The sequence below is a fragment of the Marmota flaviventris genome, chromosome 10, assembly GCF_047511675.1.
Source record: "Marmota flaviventris isolate mMarFla1 chromosome 10, mMarFla1.hap1, whole genome shotgun sequence".
NCBI classification, from domain to species: domain Eukaryota; kingdom Metazoa; phylum Chordata; class Mammalia; order Rodentia; family Sciuridae; genus Marmota; species Marmota flaviventris.
Genome location: NC_092507.1, coordinates 77,184,114 through 77,204,356, shown reverse-complemented (window position 1 = coordinate 77,204,356; position 20,243 = coordinate 77,184,114). Strand labels below are relative to the sequence as shown.

Sequence of the window (20,243 nt, the reverse complement as noted above, 5' to 3'; positions counted from 1 at the left end):
TGAATAAGAGTCCAGCCACACATGGTATCATCACCTCTGGGATCTGTCCTTTCTGGCTCCTCACTGAGACATCTCTCTCTAGACTTCTCTGAGCAAGTGGATAGGGAAGCACCCCTGTTATTTCAGTGCTCTCTGATTTGTATAGCCCCTCACAGCTATGTTCTTAGAATGTTTGAATTTGATGAGGACCATAAGATGATTATATTCTCACTACAAGTGGATTGTGAACTAAATGCATTGGGTTGGCAGCAAGATCAATACCTTTCCCTCCTTTTTTTTTTTTTTAAAGGAAGTTTCCTTTGGCAGAGGTCATTAATTGGCATTCTATTCATCAGAACTCAATTTAGAGTGCAGAGTTTTCTGCACTTATCTACTGGGAAAATTTTGCTCTACCTCATCACTAACTTGGTTCAAGAAGAAATAGCTCAGTTTTGAAAAATACTCTGAGCAATGTTTGAGGGTTTTGGACTGATCAAATAAGGAAGAAAGTATTTAAAAACCAAAACTCGATAGTGATTTTCCCATGCACATCTAAGGCACCTCTACATTATTTTTAAGTTTTTCTTTCTACTACAACAAATTAACAGAGGCATGCAGAAGCTGCTTCATAGCTCTATCATAACTTCATGTAAGGACTCGAGAGGACTCGAGAGCCAATATATTTTGATTTTCTCCCAACTTTTTTTTTCTGTGAAATTGTTTTATAACAAATCAGAGGAGCTCGGAGTATAGCTCCATGGTAGAGTGCTTGCCACTGCCTCACAAAACACAAATAAGAAATGTTATAAACATTTTTTTCCCCAAAGTGCCTGTCTGCAAGTATCTTTCTTAAATGACATATCAAGTCTCAGTTTGGCTAATTGATAATGTTAACTCTCACTTTTTTTTTTTTTTAAACATACAAGCTGTAGGTTTAGAGCTCTGATGGACTAATGTGGGTCATCTAAGGAAACCACCTAAGAAATGGGTTTCTTTTTACATAAACTCAATGAGATTTTGAAATACAATTGTCAGGAAATACAAGTAATCCCTGAAACTTTTTCCTCCTGGGTTATCAGAGTCTGAGACAATTGATGACATTACATTGGTCGTTCATTTCAGATTCGTGGAGCCCACAAAAATCAATAGTTTTCCATTATCAGGTCCAGCTGGGTCACTAGTCTGTCAATGAGCTGTTACAATTGCTGTACAGGGGTGAGCCTGACCAGTCAATTGCTGCTGACAAGAGGAAAACATGCTGACAGCCACGGGAACAAGTCAGAACACAGATTTGCACTTCAGTCTGCCATCCAAAGAGACTCAGAGCAAGGCCATTTTCAAGACACAGAGCACATCCCTAGGAGGTCTGGGGGCGGAGCTACCACCCTCTGGTTTTATAGCACCAGTGCCTAAGGGCCTGTCCTGGCGGTAGCTAACCATCTTTAGTAGAGACCTTCTGTAGTCACTGCCTTTGTTAGAAGGAATATACAAGCCAGAATTTCCCTAAATAGACCACAGTGTACCCAGAGCAGGATTAGGAGGGAGGAGGGCTACTATCACCCATCCAGATGAAACTATACGTATTTACAGAATATAAAAACCGAAAGAAAGAAAATGGGCCAAAGTTATTAAATCTAAACAAATACCACTAAACTTGTTGAAAATAAGTATTAACTGAGGACAGACGGTTATTTAGTTTTGGTACATAGGCTGTACTCTTACTGCCTCATTTATAATATAACATTATCTATACTTTGATCTCAATGTAAGATATTTAAATATTTAAATTAAATATTTAAATTTAGATGTCTCATTCACAGCCCTCTGTCTGAATATAGAAGATGGCAAAAGGAACTGAGGTTTAGTCTTGTCCTTCCCATAATTAAAAAGTGGGGAATAGAGTGGTGAGCTCAGACAAGTATCTTATCAGACCCACATAATAAAATACCTGCTGTGAGAAGGTTGTCATGAGATTCAAAATGAGATCAGTTGAGAGTGAACTCTATGCAAGTGAGGGACTGTGTGTGTGTGTGTGTGTGTGTGTGTGTGTTTACTCACTGGAAGCTATCCATGTAGGAAGAAGTTTGGAAGCAACTAAAAGAAGTCCTGCTGCAGAGTAATTCATTTTTAGTCCTGGACTGAATATAGGAATGATCTCTAAAGACCACCAAGAGTGAAAACCAGAATTTAGAGGACAGCTCAGAAGTTTCAGTGGGTTTTGTGGCTTTCCATAATTCACAAAGAAGAGGGTTCAGATGTTAACAGAGAGGACACATACTAGCTGGGTTCCTGCATGCTGAGGGGCTTCAAGAGCATGGTGAATTTGCACAGTGCTCGGGTCTCATGTTGGTTTGATTTCAGACATCAAACTTACGAGCTCAAAAGATAAATATTTTGAATCTGTTTCAATATTATGATTTTTAATGTTCCACTTTTATTAATATCTTTCAAGTATTAAATTATAGCCTTCTCCCACTCACAATGCCTCCAGTCTTGGGTTTGAATCATTTGGAAGTCAACATTTCACTTGTGTTCCATCATCAAAGCTGGTAATCAACTGTATTACTGGAAGCCAACTAACTAGTTTTTCAAAAATATATATACTACCAAAAAATCATTTTCTTTAAATGAGTTAAAAAAAAAAACCCTAGTTTTAACAGGAGCAAATTTACTAATAATTAAATGAACCAGTCTTATGTCTTCCAGCACTTGGAAGCATGGAATTCATCAGAACTCTCATAGCATTAATTAAAAAGAATTTATGTTTTTTTAATAAAATGCTTCATGTTTTAGCTCCTTTATTCCTCCACCAAATGTGATTATGTGGGGGCTGAAGGGAATTCAGGTTAATATGTTGACACACTTAACAATGCAGGGTCATGTTGCACAATACGCTTCACTGGTTTGGTTCAGTACACCCCCTGACAGGGCCTAATCATCCCCTGCCCTAAAGGCAGAGGGAAAGAGAGGATTTTAATTACTGCTCTGTATGCAAGTTTGCCAGCATTAAATTGAGACATAATTAGGCCTCTGAATTTTAATAATTGTCCTAGCTAATTGGGCAGACAAGTACGTTATGCAGCATGCCATGATTAGATAATTAGTATTTCCAAATGACAAAATTGGGCTCTTGATTACAAATTCTACATGAAGGGGGAAAAAGGTAGCAAGCAGATCTTTACAAGTCTATTAAGGGAGAGTTTAGCGATGTTGGTAATTTAAAGTCCATTAGGAAGCAACATTTCCTTCCCAGAGCTTGGGGGTCTGGGACAAGAGCTCTGGTGGACTTGGGCTCCCTCTTAAGGCTCCTCCCCAGGGTGCTCTGCTTTTTCTATATCTACCCTCTCCCCTCCTCCTGCCACCCCTTGCTGACCTTAGACAAGTCTCTTTAGCTAGATGGCAGGTTTTCAGATAAAATACTGAAAAAGAAATCACAGGATATAGGAAGGGTAGAAGAGAATAGAAAGGTAAGGGTTTTAATAAGTATCCATTGTGGCTTTCTCTTGCAAATAGCTGTTCTTCATTAAAATCTTTTTTATGGAAAAGATCAAATCAGAATCTTAAGTTTTTGAGATATTTTATTACTGGGATGAAAAGTATGTGCATTGCAGATTGACCTGGATTGAGGTCATCAGTTACTAGATGTGTGATCTTGGAAAAATTACCTAATCTCTTCAAGTCTCACTTTTCTCCCTGGAAAAATAAAGAACCTTCCCCACTAAGATTGTTGATAAGATTAAATAAAATAATGCATATAATTTAAAGTTCAGTGTCTGGCATGGAGTAAGTGTTCAACATTAGCTATTAATTAAATATAAATTAAATTAATAACAATGAAAGGTGTAACATGAAAGTGCTGGGTCTAGCCCTTTGCTAGCCAGTCTTGAAATTTCATTCTGAGAGAGGAACATGGTACCCCTTTTGTGTGGGGGCAGTCCAATGACAACAGCTGCCCCTGCAAACCAAACATCAAACCAAATTTCCTTTCTCCTGGTTTTTCAAGGGTTGGCACTGCAGACAAGCCCTGACATGCAGAAGCTATAGGGCCAGTTAACTTTAGAAGAATGTGGTATAAATTCTGCATTTTACACTTTGTGGCTCACTCTGCACAAATGTCATGTTATTATCAAAGAGCATACTTGTAGCTACTAAATTTTTCTCACAATTGATAATCTGTAGGCTGGGCTCCAGAGATAGATTTTCCAGGCAAAATGAAAATTAAGTGGATACAAACTAGAACCCTTGTAAAATTATTCATAGGTGGTTTACAAATGACTATCTGCTGAAAGATTGTTAGGGAAAACTCAGAAGTTCTGGACATATTTTTCTGACCACTGAGCATGACTATAAGGAAATTAACAATGTCTCCATGGTTTGATCTAGTCAAGACAACCCGAATCAGCATTTTTTTATGATTTCCTTAGAACTTTGTGAAGTTATCTCACTTATGAATGAGAGAAGACTTCTGTTGGAGATTACAGTTGAGAACAAATACAACTATCTCTCCATGTGTAAACTTTATATGAGCCTGACATAATCTCAATAGCAGTACATCATCACTAAATAGTAGACAGAGAACCCGAAGAAGAAGAAAAGAGGCTTAAAATTAAGTGTAGAATGCATATGTTCTGTTAGAAGTTTAGAAGCAGAGTAAGATATTATTCTTGAGAATGGGAAGGAAGACAGACCCTTATGCTTGATCTGTATTTACACCATAAAGAAACCTCTCTTCTAGGGGCTGTTCAGCTGCCTGTAGTTCTCTGGGACTCTGCTTGCGGAATCACGCGTGGCGAAGAGTCGGTTCAGATCCACCTGGCGCCCAGCCTCACTGCACTTCCCAGTTGCCAAGATGAAACATCATTGGGTGGAGGGATAACTGTCATGAAGGATTTTCCCTGCCACACAATACTGAAGCTTCTCTCCCTCTCTTTTTTGAAGAAGTGCGTTTATGACTGATTGCTCAACACCTTGTTGGTTCTGATTGCAGAAAACACACCTTATAAATATATGATAACCATCCTGTAATAGTGTGACAATTTACTTCACAGTGCGTTTCAGGCTGCTAATTGATCGTTTCAGTCCAGAGACGATTTGGAATAAATTATAGCCATCAAAAGGATATCACAGCTCATTTTGGTGGAAGGGTTTCCACGTCGCTTCGCGTTCGTCTCCCGGAGAGGGACGACTGAGCCCCGCGGGCTGAGAGGAGGGGAGGGAGGGGGAAAGGGAAAGGAGGCCAGTGGGCGGGACTGGGGGTGGGGCCGGAGGCGGGAGCGCCCGCAAGGCGGCTGCAGGTCCGCGGCTGGACGGTAGAGGCCTCCCTTCCGAGGAGGCGGCACCAGGGCGGCGCGGGCGCGGGGGGCTGGGGCACTGCTCCCCGGAGCGAGCCCGAGCACCCTTCGCAGCGAGGTTCCCGTGCGGCCGGGCCGGCGCGGGCATTTCCCACCCGCTGTCCTGCCCCTGCAGGCAGCAGCGCCCGTTTTTCTGAGGTGAGAGTCTCCCTCGGGCAGAGGGCCCTGCTGGGGCGGGGGGGCGGGTGCTCGCGTGCGCGGGATCTCACCTCGAGGCTTCTCGGCCGGGCTTCCCCGCGGGGCGGACGCGTGTTCCTACGCGCTCCGGCTCTGGGGCTAGCGAGGTGGGGCTAGCGAGGCACCGAGGGGTCGCGGCTACTGGGGGCACTGTCTATGGCTGGAGTAACTCAGGTTCTCGCGCCGCACAGGCGGCCTGTGGAGCAAAGCAGCCTCGGAGGAAGCAGAGGCCTCCGCGAACCTCGGGAAAGGGCGTGAAGGGTCTGACCCGGCAGGTCAGCCCGCGGGGCCGAGGCAGCGGGCTACGCGCTGTGAAGCTCGGCGAGAGCGTCGGCCCTAGAGCCCGGAGCGCTTCGCCAAGACCGAGCCAAAGTGTCCGGTCCTGACCCCAGCCCACCCAGGGACGGTCGCGCCCTTCGACCTCTCGCCTCGATTTCAGTTCCCAGAAAAAGTGTGTGCCATTTTGTGGTGGTCATGGAAAAGAGAGACCCAAAGGCCTGTCCCTGCATGGGATTAGAATTCGGGGGAAAAAAATCAATATTTTTTAGTTAGAACAATTCTAACTCCTGTCGCCGGCCTTGGCTAGTCTGTCAGCCCCCAACCCCACCCACGAGAGCCCCTGGCAGTCTTCATTCCTTTCGCAATTAAAACACTAGAAGAATTGAGGCCTTTCAGCTCACTGGTAGCATGTCCTTCCATCCCCTGTGCTCCAAGCCAGCCTTTGCATGATGTCCTTAGTTTTTTAGTCTTCTGTCACGCTAATACGTTATGTCAATCTAGGGCAGGGATGTTTCCATGCAGGCGATTTTGACAGCAATCATCATACCAAGCTATTATGAAGTGTGATGTCAGTGCGTGCTGGAAGGACGGATAATATATAAACCAGTTCTTGACACAGTATCTTACAAGAAAACATCTGAGGCCATCAGTAAGAGGCATTTTAATTCACACACTAAAAATATTTTGTGTTTAGTTGACATCTTTCAAAATGCTGAATGAGATAGTAGCATTTATCATTTTGTAGGTATTTATCAATGTACTCACAAAAGTCCCCATAGGAAGGAGGAGGGTTTTCTCTTATTCCTATTCTAGGGTATAAACTGAGAAACAGAGATGTTAACTGACCTCCTAAAAAGTCCATAGTGAGTCAGTGGGAGAACTTCATTTATGAGATAAAAAATTTTTAAAAACTGGGATAACTAGAAAAGTCAAATCCAAGTCTAAGTAAATGTTGAACACTCAATATTATATAAAAGCCAGAAACTGTATTTACATGGGCCAAATCCCATGGGAGGCTAAACTGTGGGAATTAGTTTTATGATGAAAATATATATATATATATATATATATATATATATATATATATATATATATATATATATGAGTGTGTGTGTGTGTATAAAATATACATACATATATTTATTTATTTATTGACCTAAGATATGTATTTCTTTTTCTCCATCTATCCATTCAGTATTTACTCACTATTTATTATACAAACGTCATTCTACTTTTCCACTGAATGTGATCTCTACAGGCATTTAATAAATAATTGCAAAAATGTAACTAAAGTATAATTTCCCTAGCTACAAGAAACAATATTATTAGGAAGAGTTAAAAACTGTGTCCTTTTGTTTGTACAGATGGAAAATTGTATTAATTCCTTCAATAGTAAGTCAAGGGAGTAAAATAAACTAGGAACCAGAAAGTTTTCTTTAGCTTATATCTTATTCACAGTGCCATGATTTTTTTTGTCCTTAAAACTTTTAAAACAAATTTTTAAAGAACTTACATGATTAAAAAGGTTTATGATATTCTTCCAGTTATTTTTTGGAAAGCAAAATTTTTCTTAAAAGGTCTTGCTTCTTATGTGATATGCTGGACTAGCTGGTTTTATGTGAGTGAAAGCACCATATTTTTAATGAAAATTAGGTTTAAAAAAAAGTTTATTTTTTTTTTAACCACAAACTGAAATAAGAGTTACTTACAATTAAGTCAAGCAAGCAGAACACATCCCACATAGTCTTGCATATACATGGTTAAAAGTCATTGGGTTAACGGCTGGGGTTGTAGCTCAATGGTAGAGCACTTGCCTAGCATGTGTGAGACACAGGGTTTGATTTTCAGCACCACATATGAATAAATAAATAAAGGCCCCATCAACAACTAAAAATAAATAAATAAATAAAGTCATTGGGTTAATAAAAATAGGAAAACATTCCCAATATATTTATCCTAATTATTTGTGGTTATAATTTTTCTTGGGTAATGCTTGAGATTGTTCAGAAGAATGCTTAGATCCTTGAAAATCAAAATGTTTTGTATGAAATCTGCAAGATACATCTAATTACTATAAAATTTTCTGAGTAATAACATAAGCCATGATGTTGGAAATACTTTTATCACTAACAGTGATTTTGTGCTGTAGGACTGAAACTATATAACCAGAATGTGATTATAATATCTGTGTTTTAACAACTATAGCAGTTCTTCCAAACACAATTTAGTATGTGTTCATCCAGAATTAGTCATCTTAAAAGGCTGTCACTTTGGGGGCCTGGGGTTGTGGCTCAGTGGTAGAGTGCTTGCCTAGCATATGTGAGCCACTGGGTTTGATTCTCAGCACCACATATAAATAAATAAAATAAAGATCCATTGACAACTAAACAATATTTTTTAAAAAAGACTGTCACTTTTTGGAAAGTGCTTTTATCATTCAAACCTCTTACAGAGCTTCTCATTGGGCATTGTTTTCAGCACCCACAACACATCTTGTTTTAAAAGAAACACTTGGAGATAGCTTTACTTAGAGACCTTGAGGCCCTGAAGAAGTCAGGCCAATATAATTTGAGGTCAAAACAAGCTGAAAGACAATTAGTTGAATTTTTTTTTTTAAGAGAGAGAGAGAGAGAGAGAATTTTTAATATTTATTTTTTAGTTTTCGGTGGACACAACATCTTTGTTTGTATGTGGTGCTGAGGATCGAACCCAGGCCGCACTCATGCCAGGCGAGCTTGAGCCACCTCCCCAGCCCCGACAATTAGTTGAATTTCTTGAGTGGATTTTAAACTAGTTCTAAAGTCATTGTATTAACATAGTTTGAACAATGGCAGCACCATTGGAATAAGAGTATCTGTCAAGGGAGAGCTTTAACAAAAAATGCTGATTTGGAACTCAAAATTCTATTTGTCAATGAATTCCTATTTTAACTGTCATGTACGTATATAGTGCATTGGCATGCTATATAGAGACATATCATGTCAAAAGGTTATATTTTCAACAATTTGTTTGATTGATCCTGAATTTTATGAGAATTCACAATTCTGGTATGACTTAAAAAAGCTTTTAAGTCCTAAAATATGAAATTCACCCATATCATGGGTAAAATTGGGTTGCCCTATATAGTTCCACAGAATTGGTGCTCTATATTCCTTGAAATATGAAAGAATCATACCCAGCTAAGAATCAAACTTAATTTGTATTCTGTCCAATAAGGGAGGCATTCCACCATTACAAAAAACTCAGCTATCCTTAGACTACAAGTGAGGTCTAATCTGTGAGCTAAAGCGTTTGTAATTATTCGTTGATTATGAATGTATATTCCAGAGTACATATGTGGTAGAATTATTATGCACTGTTGTAAGTTAATAGTATGCTACTTCCTGTACAAAATACAAAATAATGAAACTCCTAATCTAGTGAATTTAAACTCTTGTTTGAAGTAGTAGTGCATGCCTGTAATTCCAGTGACTCAGGAGGCTGAGGCAGGAAGATCATGAGTTTGAGGCCAGCATGGGCAACTAAGTGACGACCTAAGAAATTTTAGCAAGAAATTTTAAAAAGGGCTGGGCATATATGTACCTCAGTGGCAAAATGCCCCTGAGCTCAATCTCCAGTTCCTAAACAAACTTACTATGATTTTCAAGACCAGAATATGGGAAAAGGGGTAGAAAGACCAAAAGGAAAAGAGTCAAGAATAAATCATGGAGTTTTTGAACTATAATTAAATTCATTTGAGGGAATGATTTATAGTTGTTTTCCAAATCAGAGAACAATTTAAAACTTGAGGAAATAATGCAATTTCAACTCCAACTGAGACTGTAAAGAGAACCAAGGAAAGCAGAAAGAGTATAATTAGCTGAGTAGGACTTTTCTAAGAGTTCAGGTCTAATGCTTTTAGTATTATATAGAAGGCCATGAGATCATTAGTGATTAGCAGGAATCTAGACCATAATGATCAAGGGAGATCAAGGCCAGTGGAAAAAGATGAAAGAGCTTTCCTGCTTAAACCAAATGCTGCAAATGCTCAAGCTCTTACATAGGGAAGGTCAGCCAGCAAACAAAGAAATAGGGCAACAGTCCCAGAGCAACAAGTAAGTTCCCTTCTTTTGCACCAGTTAGATTGGATATGGAGATTAGCCAAGTTTGAGTTGAGACAAAAAGAATGCCCTTATTTCAGCCACTTACAAAGTCTGGAACTTTTAGTCCTATTTGCATTGGTGAGCTTAGATATTGCCCAGAAATTGGGGCAAGTAGACCTGCTGGGCCATGGACACCAGGAGGTACACCTAACTAAATGGTCATTAACAAGGTAGATTCAATTCTAGATTTTTTTTTTCCTATGGACAGACCTTGCATTGTTTGACCATTAGGTGACAAAACAGCTTCTGTTACGAGTACAGGGGAAGATCAGTTACCCAGCAAATCCTCCATAAATAATGACAGTTATAGAAAAACAGTGGGCAGTGATTTTAGCCTTCTTTTGAGATAGCCTAGCCATGATGACTGTCCGTCTTCTGTCAATCTAAGAGTAACCCAAATATTTTTTGAATTGGAGTTTAAATATTAAAAGTTTTATGTAGTGTTTGCAGCTTTAGGAGTGAGGCCAAGTGAGCTCTTAATTTGGTTCAGGTAGTTAAAACAGAAGTCTGGTTAGGTATAGCTTGAAGCCAATTTCTTTCAGATAGAGACATTCCCAGGTTTAGATTTTCAAAATTCCCATGTAGCTTCAGGCCATGGAATAAGTGGGCAATTTCCCTAATATTGCAAAGTATCAGGTTATAGAGTCCTGGACCAGGAGTGGGGAGTAGGTTTACCACGTACAAGTTGTGTTACTTGAGGACATTTTAGTTTTCCTCATAGTAATAGTCAGTGAGTCTACTTTTCCAGGTTGGTTTAAGCTTCATCTGAGATGAAATAAATGGAAGAACTTGATTTATTAAGTTTTGTGCATTTGGAGGGTTTTGTGTACTGCTGCATAGGTTTTGTAGGTTAAGGTAAGGTTGAAATGTCCAAATAGTTAAACCAAAATATAAATAAAGATGGAAACACACTTGAGGACGTAGGAAAATAGACTAGTTTTAGCATGGATTAATAAGAAGTACTCAGTTACTATGTCAAGAATTTTCTTTTTGATACTTCCTAAGACCTGTTGCATGTAAAGAAACCTGATAGCTTCCTTAATACTATCAAGCTCAGTTCTGCAGTATTGGCACTAAAGGAACAATCTGCTTGTGAAGAGAACTGCCAGGCTTTTAGACCTTGATTCTTATACCATCAAAGTTTCTTCTAAGCAGTTGCATTAAACCTCATTACCATGTTCATGATTTAGAGGATAACAAGAAGCTGACTTGAGTTGTACATATTGGCTTAATTGGTCAGCTATGAAATTTTTTAAATAGTCATTATTCTTCCCATAGTAGCAGGCCATTTATGGTGAAGAGATAAGACTCCCATCCCTTAGAAGCAATTTTTAAAAAGTTAGTTTGTGTTTTTCATTTTCTCCTACTTTCCTCAGTGTATTTAGAAGATAACAAGGATGTAGGGGGAAGGGCAATTTGCCTCCAGGATCTTTGGCTTCCACCAACATAGGGGCATGGTTCCTAGAAAGGTGGGGAAGTAGAATGTTCTAGTTGGATGTATACTCACCCTTCTGTTGAGTTTCAGGATCTAACCTACTGAAGAATAAAATAGTAAAGAGTAAAAATATTTCCCCTTCTCCAAGATCATGATTACAGGGATGTTTTTTGGAGGTTTGTTTAAGTGTCCTCTACATAGTAACATTTCACTAATTCACATTGTGTGAAGTATGATGTATTTGAACCAATACAATGTAGTGACTAAGGAAGAGGGGTATTGGATTCAGATAGTATGTGTTTGACTATCAAATCTGCTACTTACTAGCTGAGTGACTTGGAACAATTTCTTATTATTTTGAAGTCTCAGTTTCTTTGTCTGCAAAATGGTAATAATAACAGTATCGACTTGTAAGGGTTATTGTACGTGAAGTGAGTGCATAATAAATGGACCTATATTATTAGGTTTTGGAGAATGAGGAGAAATATATGTCAAATTCTCATCTTCAAGGAACTTACACTGGAATGGATCAAATAAAAACAAAACTGACAATATAGGGTAGAAAATGGTAGTACCAAGTAAGAGCTGCAAATAATGAAGAGTTCATCAGTCAGCCAAGAGCTAGGGTCATGGCTAAAGGTTTCAAGGCAGAAGTGGGAATTTCTGAAATTGCAGATGAGGCAGGATTCAGATATGAGAAGACAGCCTAGATGGCAAGAGGGAGGAGTGATCAGAACACAGCACAGCAGGGGTAGAAGTGTGGCAGAATAGGAAGTATACCAGCCTTTGAACTAGACTGATAATCCTAGCTCTGCTGTGAGATCTTGGTTGGACAAGTGTCTTAACTTTATCTTCAGTTTCTACAGTTTAAAATTGATAAACTGTATCCATCACATTAAATAGAATATATTGAATAACAGAATGTTGGTAATATTTAATATGATGCTTTGACACTTTCAATATAATAGATAATTCAAATGATGTTTTCAGGAAACAATGAGAGAGCTGTCTGTCTAAAGAACTGTATTGCCTTATATAGGCAAAAGGTGCAAAACAAACCAGGAAGGGCAATTAGTGCCCATACGATGATAGGGAGGAGGCTTGAGGCCAATTCAAAGACCTGGGGCTGTTTTAGGCAATCAAAACTTATCAAGACTTTCAGTAAAGTGGGAATTTAGGATAGTAAATCTCTAGGCTCTCTGAAGGCTGTCTTGGAGGAAGGAAGAAACTCACTCGAGCATGTGTAAGGTGATCAGGGTCTAGATTAGGATAGTTTCAAGGTTACCAGACCTCATCTCCTAAACTGCTTTACAGCTTAGGGCTCCACAGTGTGGAGTGAGGGAGAACATTTTTGTTTGTTTATAGACTCCTAATATTTAGTGTCAGTTGAAAACTAGGATGGATCTACAACTTTAGAAAATTGAGCTCACTCAGTATCCAGAGACTTTCATAAAAGGTGAGAGGTAGTTTTGATGCTAAATAAGCCCTGTAACTTACTTTAGTCTTATAAAATAGCCTCTTTAAAAAGCCTCTTTCTGTTGCTAATTCAGATCCAGGAGGTTTTCTTCTCTTCTTTTGATACCCCCAGTTTTCTAGGATACACAACCACAGATCCTTCATAGCTATATAGAATTCAGTTAGGATTGTCATAACAAGAGGCACTGGGATAAATGGAGAGGACCCAGCCAGACAATTTGATGACTTTATTTATTTGGTGATAGTGTAATTTGGATGTTAAGATTCTGTCCTCTCTCTGGGGATAAGAAGTGATTTAATTAAAAACATAAACCTAGGAAATAGTTTTGGATTCTAGGGAATACATTTGTATGGTTTCAAATTCTCCTGCCACCTCTTTTTTTTTCTTTCTGTGCTTAGTTATTTTGTAATGGGAGAGTACATGGTAAATAATTGTATTCCTAAAGAAAATAACACTAAGCCAGTATATGACTGTAAGCCTGTTGACAGCCTGGGCAACTTAGTGAAACCCTGTCTCAAAAAAGTCTGTGTGTGTAGCTCAGTGATAGAGAGTCCTGGGTTCAATCCCCAGTTAGTGGGCAGGGGAAAAAAAGAAAGAAAATCACACTGATTATATGGACACCAGTTTTAAAAACAGTAGGAAATCCTGTGGTTGGCCTTAAACATATTAAATAGTCAAGAATAACCTGACCTATTACTGATTTGCTCAACTTTGTTTTCTCTCATTTGGCTGCAGGAGCAACATGGTTTTGAGGTACCTGAATAGTCCATTGCTTGTAATGAGGATGCACACAAAAGGGGATTGTATGCAGTGGTTGACAAACATAGGATATAGATAAGTGACAAGAGAAGGATAGGCCCTAAATTAGAGGCAAGGCATTGCCCATGGGCAATGAGTATATTTCATTTCTCATCTCCTGGGTTTATTTAATTTATCTGCTGGGGTAGGGAGGAAAAAAAGCATAATGCTATAAGGCTGATTAAGATGCAAACATGCAGATTATATCCTGTTCCTGTCACTATCCTTTTCACTCTAGCCTGGAAGCAGATGATGGCCAAAGAGGCCCAACCTAAGGGAAGGGAGGGAAGAAAGTAAGAGTCCACACTTTTTAATGAAAGATTTTATGAACATATATGTACATGTGTAGTTTATATAACAATATATATGTGGTTTTTTTATTTCTCCCATCCGTACCACCATAACAGATCAAAGTAGGCCCTGGCTGAAATCTGGCAGGGGATTTGGACCAGGAGCAGGTAGCATTGAAAAGAGGGTCTTCAGAGTGCTGCTGGTATTCATTTTGCTGGAGGGACCTCATCAGAGACCAGCCTTCTCTATTCCATGGGTGGCTGACCTTGGAAAGGGCCTACATGCAGATTTCAGCCTTGCCCCCTCTTCTAACCTCTGCCTTCTGCTCTGCAATGGGACCTCTGTTTCTCTCTTCCCCCTCTTTTCAATTAAATGAATTAATTACCAGGCATTTAACTTTTTGCCAGACTCTTTCATTATGCCCAGAGTTGTTGCTGAGCGGCAAAGGGAAGTAATAACATTCGCAGTGAGGGGCAAATCCTGTTAATGAACAAATTAAAGTTCAAACAGTGATTCAAGTTCACAACCTCTCGGTGGCTCTTCTCTTTAATAAGAGTTATACATGTTACTTTCCCCAGTCTTTTCTCCCTTTTATTACTTTTTAAGCTTTTCATCAACACTGCCGGGGCATATTTGAGGCTCCTAACCTTTCAGCCTTGACAAGGACTTGAGCAGTTATAATCCTGTCTTAATTTGGCAACTTTTGTAAAACACATAAAGGGCCCAGGGTCACCTTTGGTCACTAAGGCCTCTGGTGACCCTATAGTTTCCACCTCTACCAGAGCTGCGTGGGCTGCTTCTCTGGTATTCAAACCCTTCTAGCAGTCAGGATCAGATGACTTCCCAGCCAGAGGCACAGCCATGTAGGACCAGTCTGCTAGTGTTGGAGCCCTTGCTTCTCTTGGTTTCCTTTCTTTCCTTCAGCCCTCTCCTTCCAATGGCTGCAGCACAGCGGGAAACTATAAAGGGAGAAGGAGTCTCTAAACTAAAAACTTGCAATGTATATGAGGAAATGGGTTTGAGATAGGAAATGGCACCCTCCCCACCACCATACCAAATGCTGTTCCACATGCTGAGAGCACCTCACCATTCTGGTGACAGAAGGCCCAAGCCTCCTTAGTCCTGGTGGGAAGAGGCTGGGTGGGGTCTGGTAATTGTCTCCTTCCCCCTCCCATTGTGTGTGTGTGTGTGTGCACTGTGGATTGCGTGGGGGTCTTTCTACCTCAGTGCCTGGCTTCTCACCACCATCCCCAAGCGTGGCTAAATATAATCACCATGACAACTGCAATCTATGAGCATACACATAATAGAGATGAAATAGACAAAAGATTAGCATGCCATGAAAAGTACAATAAGTTTCTTATTTAGCATTTAGATAACTGTCTTTCCTTCGGAGCAAGCTTCAAAGTTGAAGCCAGTTTAGACCAAGAGGATTAATTCTTTCTCCCGCATGCTTCATTGAATCTCTCATTACCAAACTTTGTCTGTATTGATGTAAGATTTGATTGAAGATTAGAGCATTTAGCAAATCTTGCTTTTCTGCATGTATCAGGTCCTTTCAAGCAAGGATCGCAGTGCCCAGTGGTCAATACCCTTACTTTTATCCAGTGTCTGCTTCATTTAAACTTAATCAACTCCATCAATGAACTGGAACAGGGAAACGTCCCTGTGGTAAGAATGTTGTGCTTTTGTGGGATAATTCTTTGCTCTTTCCCGATCCGTTGGCGTTAAACCTAAAATTGCACTATGATGAACTTTTTTTTTTAATCAATATGATAATGACAATTGGGCCTGAATGCTCTGGTAGGACTTAGAGTAGAGCAGGATCTGGCCCCCATTACCAAAACAACTTCTCATCTTGCAATAGCCAGACTCCTATTGTGTGGCTTTAATAATACCTTTTCTTCCCTGACATTGAATATTGCTCAAGCTGGAAAATGATGCATCTTTGTAGGAAAGGCTCGTATGTCACAACCAGAAAGTGAAGCAGACCGATTGGTTGTGTGAATTATCTGACTTGCTGCAGTGAATTATTTGCACTGTTTCCTTACCTAGTCAACAAGTTCCTGAGGTATAGTAGAGATCAATCAAAACTGACAGCCCGAGTGTGAAGGCTTTACTGTGTAAATCTGGCGCACTCATCCTGGCCATGCCGGCCCTGGCATCTGTATATCATTTTTATACTGCTACCAGTAGAGCAATTTCAAAAGTATTTGCAAGGAAAATGCGTGTCCCCATCTGTTCCTGGAAGCATAAATGTGCCACCTTCAGAGGGTTTTCACTGGTAATCATATCTTTAATGATCAACAGACTAGTGATATATACCTTTCCATAAAATGGGGTTTTCTTTACTTTATTGTGATTGGCTAGAATAAATAGCTTTTCCATATGTTAGGGAGATAAAATATAAGATTAGCAGAGGTCGTTTGTTGGATACTAAACAAAAGAAACAATTCATTCCAAATAATCTTTGAAAAGAAGCAGTGACAAAATTAAGTTGCAATAACAGAACATCTGAGGCCCCACATCAGGAAGCAGACCTTGTTCCTCCTTGGAAAAAGAGCCGTTTAAGAGCAGAAACTTGGAGTCTTCTAAGAGACCCTGGTGGTTTATAGTCAGAGTCAGGGGAGGGAGAGAAGCAGGGAAGCGAAGGAGGGCTGGAATAAGACTTGTTTGTTCTATTGCTTTCCCATATGTATGTTACTGGGTCCTTGGTTGCTCCCACTGTAGCACCCTGGGTAAGTTGGTGGGTGGTGTGTTCAAAGGCAAGGAAATGTCATCATGCTAAATTTCTCTTTAGGTCTTTTCAGTGAGAGAGAGGCTGTTCAGTACTGGAGAATAAAGGTTGGCTACTTCTGCTGGTGATTTTCTTCACCCACAGAAAAGGAGACTTCAGAGACACCGCAGAGGTCCCAGCTTTACATTAAGTTCCAAAACCTAGCAAAAGGAGCTTTTGGACCTGTCAGAGAACCCCCAGGAAATGATTTTAATAATAGAATCCTACCTGTCCTGGTCACAGTCCTATGCAATCCTAGGCTCTGACCCCCTCCCCTTCCCACAAGTTCACACACAGACTCCACAGGGTGCCAGAAGCACTTTCTTCAGATGCAGCCCTTTTCAATTTTGCTGATTTGGAAGCTTTTCCTTCAGGATCTTAGGCCTAGATATTTGAGACTATGAGTGCCTGAATAGGAATATTAAATTCTGTTTTGTTTCTAGAGCTAAGAAAGAACCATTAGTTCCAGGACATCAAAATTTCAACAATGCCCCAGTCTCTGTGCTCTCCAGAAAATAGGTTTGAGCTTTGTGGACCTGTTCCCCACAAATCAGGAATTGAGAATGGGAGTGGAAATTCTCTATAAACATTGAGAACAGACCCACTTAGTAACTTACAATTACTCTACTTTTGTATTTTTTTCCATTATATATTGTTACTGGTTTCTTTTTTTCATTGGAATAGTGGTGGTGAGGGATCGCTATCTTTTCTGTATATCTGCGCTTCTCCTGTGTATTCACAGAATTCTGCCCTCTCTCCAGATGCCTTCTGCTCTCATTGTAGCAGGAGTGTGTAGCAGAATGTGTGGGTGTTAATTTCAAAGTGGGAAATTAGGTCTGCAGGCAGGTCCCAAGCAAAAAGTACCCATTAACATTTTAAACCTAATGCATGTTAATTTCCCCAGTGAGTCTTGGGAATAGCTCAGAAAAAGATGAGTTAGTCATTGTAGAAACATTTTCTTTTAAAACTTCCTCTGAATTTTAGAAATATAATCATATAGGCTGGGTTGCCCATAGGCAGGTGTAGATTTACAAGTAAATTATACTTTGTTTGACCTTATACCTGATTTACTCTTGTATTGCAATTAAGACTAAAGGGGAAGTCACACTTGTTTCCACATTGTGGTGTGATGCATGCAGGTCTTTTGCTTGTGACAAGAAAATTCTGTGTATATTGTGTATGAAACACGATTTGCATTCAATTAAAAAGATCAAGTTTCCTAATTTATACATATTTAAATTTGATGCTGTTTTGTATTGAATTTCTGTTATTTTCAGAAAATGAAAAAAGAAAACCTCCTTGACTAGTTTTGTGTGGAAGAGGTAAATCTGTGATGTTTGCTTCTTCTCTTGCCTAGGAGAAAGAGGCTGTTGCTTTGCAGTTAGGACCATTTCACAGTACATGCCTGGAGGTCCTATTTAACTCATAAACCTCTGCCAGGAACTGTTGCTGTGTATTCCAGAGTGGAAGTTACCTGTGGAGCTTACTTTTGGCCTCATGTTGGCTGAGGTTCAAAACCATAGAACTTTAGGCACCCAAAAAGGGGACTCAGGATACCCACATTTCTACAAACCCTAGACTGGAGTCATTTGCAGTAGAGTCTTTTGCTGGTTCATAACCAGACCCTGTGTACACATGTACATCCATTGCAGAGATAAAGTCTTGGCATCTATAGGGCAAGTATTGAAAAATTTTAAAACTACACACTGTTCAGGGTGAAAATTACCTACACTTTGACAATGCTGTCTCTACCCTTCCACAGTCTCACTGCTACCAAACAACCTCAGTCCATATTTATTTTACTGAAAATGTACATAATCTCTGATGAACTATTAAAATATCTAAGAATATAGTTTCTTACCAATTTATTGAAAATAAAACCCCCCTTGTCTTAAAAAATATTCAACTTACACTCTAATTCAGATATTTGAAAAGATAGTTTAATAGTGTTCATTTGCAATACTGCTTCATGATTATAATATATATAAGTATGTAGTAGTATTTTTTTTTTAGGTGCCCCTTAACAAGACAGGGATGAGCAGGTAGTATGGTGTATTGGAAAGAAATTGTATTTGAAATAAGCTTAAGCTCCTTTGGTTAAGGAAAATAAACTCGATTGATAGTTAATGTGAAATGAACATTTATAATTTGGTATGAGGTATGGAGAAAATGCCATCTGGATCTTTAAAAGGCCAAGGTGTATGAAGTTATCAGTAAATGATATTTTGGGGGCATTGAAGGTTGTTTTTTGCCCTTACTGGATCTAAACAGCATAGCAGTAATAGTTGTGGTCACTCCACTCTTTTACTGGGAATTTCCATCTTGTGCAGAAGGAAATAGCAGGAAAAAAAACTTGAAGAGTTAATAGCTTGTCTAAAGGATATTATTTCCAGCCAGAATTTCTACAGTCACCCCCTGTGAATACTGCTAAGGGATGTGTTCCAATTTTAAGTCAGAGCAACTGGGTTAAAAAATATATACGATCTGGAGAAACGAGTTTACCTTATGGGGAAAGAGGGAGTAGAAAGGAAGCAAAATTAGTTTCACTGTGCGGCCAAAGGACTCCTGGTTCGTGAGGTGGAGAAATTTGGATTTCTAGTCATCACCTTGCCAGCCCATTGCCTGAGAATCTTGGAGGAAGTCATTTTGGAAAGCAAGTTGTGGGTAGCTGGTATTAAATGATCCCGGTCTCTTCCACTCATTCGGCTTCTGCCCAAAGACTTCGAGGTATCTTCTTCTGATTGCCCTCCCCCGCCCCAACACAGACACTGAGGAAGCCACAGAGGCCACCGGGAGCTGGTTGGCCATCTGATGGGGGGAGATCCTGTCCCCAGTGGGAGTTCAGGATGCCTGTGGAGGTGCCTCCGACTCTGAGGAGCGGCTGGGCGAAAAAGGCTAGTCGGTGGAGCTGGACTCAGCCCCGGTCTCCCTGACACGTGACCCAGGGGCTGAGCTTGGGAGCCTGAGTGACCACAGATCTCACTGCGGGGAAGCGAGACTCCTTTGCCCTACGCCTTCCCGCAAGCCTGGCCTGGAGAGCGGAGACGACCTGGGGACCCCGGCGTCGGGCCTAAGAAACACTTCGGGCGGGGTGGGAGTGTCTTTCTGCGCCCTGGAGGCTGCTGGAGAGCGCAGGCCGGACTCCCAAGTTTCCTTCGCCACGGGTTAACTCCGTAGTTAGATACCCGGGAAGGAGTGGAGTCGGGGCTGCGTCCTTCCTGCCTTTCCCCCTTGGCGCCCCACGTAACCTCCCAGGGGACGCAGACGCGGGGCCCAAGCGCTCGGGTTTCTTCGGTTCCCTGAGTGTCGGGCGAAGACCAGGCGGCTGGACAGGCGCGACTCAATCTCCAGAGCTCTGCCAGCGAAGGGACTAGGAATCTCCGCCGCGACCAGCGGCCTCGCCTTTGGACCCCCTTTCCCCAGACACTTCTGAGGAAACGCCCCCAGGGGCGAGAGCCAGGCCTCTTCCCGAGTCCGCACTCGCTGACCCGGGGGTGGGCCTTGCTCCTCGCCTTTGCCCAGGCCGCTGGCCGGCTCG

The 20,243-nt window shown here is 40.6% G+C and overlaps 1 long non-coding RNA gene across 1 annotated transcript in view; it reads left to right on the top strand.

Moving 5' to 3' along the window:
* Window positions 1-5,313: 5,313 nt before the first annotated feature.
* LOC114092507 (uncharacterized) overlaps window positions 5,314-20,243 on the top strand; it is a 19,090-nt gene continuing 4,160 nt past the window's right edge. Inside the window, exon 1 of the long non-coding RNA XR_003582755.2 lies at window positions 5,314-5,468. This is a non-coding gene — a long non-coding RNA (uncharacterized lncRNA). The remainder of the gene's footprint in view (window positions 5,469-20,243) is intronic.